Source organism: Gavialis gangeticus, unplaced genomic scaffold (genome assembly GCF_001723915.1).
Source record: "Gavialis gangeticus isolate Ggan-Ray unplaced genomic scaffold, GavGan_comp1, whole genome shotgun sequence".
Taxonomy (NCBI): Eukaryota; Metazoa; Chordata; order Crocodylia; family Gavialidae; genus Gavialis; species Gavialis gangeticus.
The window spans coordinates 41,836,895-41,839,723 of NW_017728998.1; positions in this window are offsets into that span (position 1 = coordinate 41,836,895).

Here is a 2,829-nt window from a genome sequence, read left to right on the forward strand (position 1 = left end):
TTTATTGTCCTTGATGCTCAAAGCTAGTTGGAGTTCAGTATGCATTAGTGACTATTTGAAAAGTGGACCTGGTTGATATAAACAGCTAGGAAGCAGCTTTATACTTAATTGCAGCTTTAATTCACTCGGGTTCAGCAGAAGATAATGTACCTCATAAGTCCCATACAACTTCTCCAATCAGTGCAAAGAGTTTCTGCCCTCTTTGCAGGATGCAAATTGATTCACCAAATGAAATTATCCCCTGGGCTTTTCTGCCTCATTGGCTTCTTCCCACTTCAAAATTGTATTGAAAACAACACTCAAATCTTCTACCTCCTCTCATTTCCTTCCTGCCCCCTTTCCCTCCCCACAATTATATTTAACTCTGGTGCATTCTGGGACAGTTTGCATGAAAATTGCTACTCAAACTAAAATTGTATTTTATTGGATTTCCACCTCCCACAGCATTTTGCTCTCCCTGGGTGCATCTACACATGCACTTAGTGCAAAGCATAAACTCTGGAGCATTTTGAGCTGGAGTACACAGCAGCACTTTGAGCCAGGGAAGAGCAGGCTTGGGCTAGCAGCAGGTTCAAGGGGTCAGCCTCAGGCCCCAGGTGGAGGCGCTGGGGCTAGCTGGGGCATGAGTGCTGAAAGTGTGGAGCTGTGTGGCTAGACAGCAGGCAGCCCTGACACTTTAGCATTCTCATGCCCCAGCCAGTCACTGTCACTGTCTACATGTGTATTTTTGTTGCACTGAATTACTCCACCGTAAGATAGTACTATCCCTAACAATACTGTCTTACAGCAGAGTTAATTAATTTACTGTACCATAGTACTGGTACACATGTAGATGGTGATGCTTTACTGCGAAGCTAACCAGTCAACTACACAGTAAAGTGCATGTGTAAATGCACCCCCTGGGTTGCAAGGTTGACATTGTGTATACCTCTGTCCAAATTAGTAGTCCAAGTATAGTTGTTTTGCTTGCTTTGTGTGACCCTGAAAATCTACTGTATCTGGTGGGGGGGGTTTTTTAAGTACCAACTCTTGGGGTTCATCCACACATGCAGGCACGTGAGCTTACAGCAGCTCAAATAGAAGTGATGCAAATATGAGCCAGGGCTTTTTGCCTCAGCGCACATGCCTGGACATGCACTTTGGTGTCGGGAAAATTGTGCCACTTGGGGCAAAATAACCCTACCTGGCTCCTCCTGGATGTGCAGCAAGGGGAAACTAGAGCTCGGGGCCCACAGCAGTATAAAAAGCTGCCCTGTCCTGGCCCCAGGAGTACAAGAAGCTGTCCTGTCAAGTAGCTCAGGGCTACTCACTTTCAGGAGCTTCTGGGGTCCAGCCAATTGGTACCTGGGGATACTACCCTTGTGCCAGTTGGACTGCGGAAGCAGCCCTGAGCATTCCCTGCACCCTCTACCCACTGCAGCAGTCTGGCAGTAGGGGCTGCTGCCTAGCTGTGACCTGCTGTGCACCTGCCAGACCTGGATGGGGACTGCACAGCCAGTAGAAGCATCTGCCTCTCTGGGCCAGCTGCCAGCAGGCTGTGGCTGCAAAGTTGGCCTTTGTACGGCACTACTGCCATGTGTGCCCCCTGCCTGGCCTTCCGAGCAGCAATCACCCAGAAGATGTTCTGGGTGTGGTGGGCTGCTTTGAACTGTAAAACCATGTCCTCCTGGCCCCAGTTGGCCAGGAGGTCAGCCACCTCCCGCTGGGTCTAAGGTGCCAGCTCTGAGCAGGCAGGGTTCTGCCACTGGCCTCCCGAGCACGAATTCTGGTGTTCTCTATTTGAAAACTGAAAAATCCCTGATAAAAAAAATCCCAGTCACTCTGTAAAATACCCTGAAATCCATGTTCCTCCACAATTAAAACAAATGACCACTATATATATAGACAGAGAGAGAGAGAGAGAGAGAGAGAGACAGAGACAGCAATCAGTTGGGCAATGTTTTATTGATATATATGAATAGTGTTAAAGCAATTTGGCAACCTACCAGTGTCTCTATCATCATAATAAAGTGAATTCTAAATACCTATATGTTTTGCTGCCCTCCACAGGGGTTACAGCTCCCCCACAGGGGTCATAGGCACCCCAACAGGTGTTACAGGTCCCCCACAGGAGCCACAGCCTCTGCAACAGGGGTTACAACCCCCCCAACAGCAGTTACAGACCCCCACAGGGACTACAGTCCCCCAACAGCAGTTACAGCCCCCCCACAGGGGCTACAGTCCCCCCAACAGTGGTTATAGTCCCCCAACAGGGGTCAAATGGCCCCCACAAGGTGTACCATCCCCCCAAAGGGCCCACATGCCACACCCTTGCTTGCTCCCCCAGCCCCCCGGACTGCTGTCCCAACTGGCTCCATCACTCGCTGGTTCCTGCAGCATCCCCCATGGCTGCTCCACCCAGGCCCACCCCCTGACCACTCCCCCAGACTCCCCCAATAGCTGCCCCGCTCAGCCCCAGCCCCTGCTTGCACCCCCAGCCCCCCAATGGCTGCTCCACCCACCCCAGCCCCCAGCACTTAAAAAAAAAGAAAAAAAGCCTCTACTCACCACAGTAGCAGGGGCTGTGGGGGCTCCAGGGCCTCCTAGCAGAGCCTCCCCCATGCAGTGTGGGTCAGCAGGTTCTGGGCTGGGGCTGCTGTGGCTGTCACCCAGCCCCATGCTATGTGGGGGGGGCCCAGTTACCCTGAGAGCAGCTACTAGTGCTGGTGAGTGGGGGGGTTGTTTTTTTTTAATTGTGGGGATGCTGGGGCCGGGAGGGTAGTGATCAGGGGGGTGGATGGGGCCAGATGGGGGAGTGATGGGGGGGCAGGCAGGGGCTGGGGCTGGGTG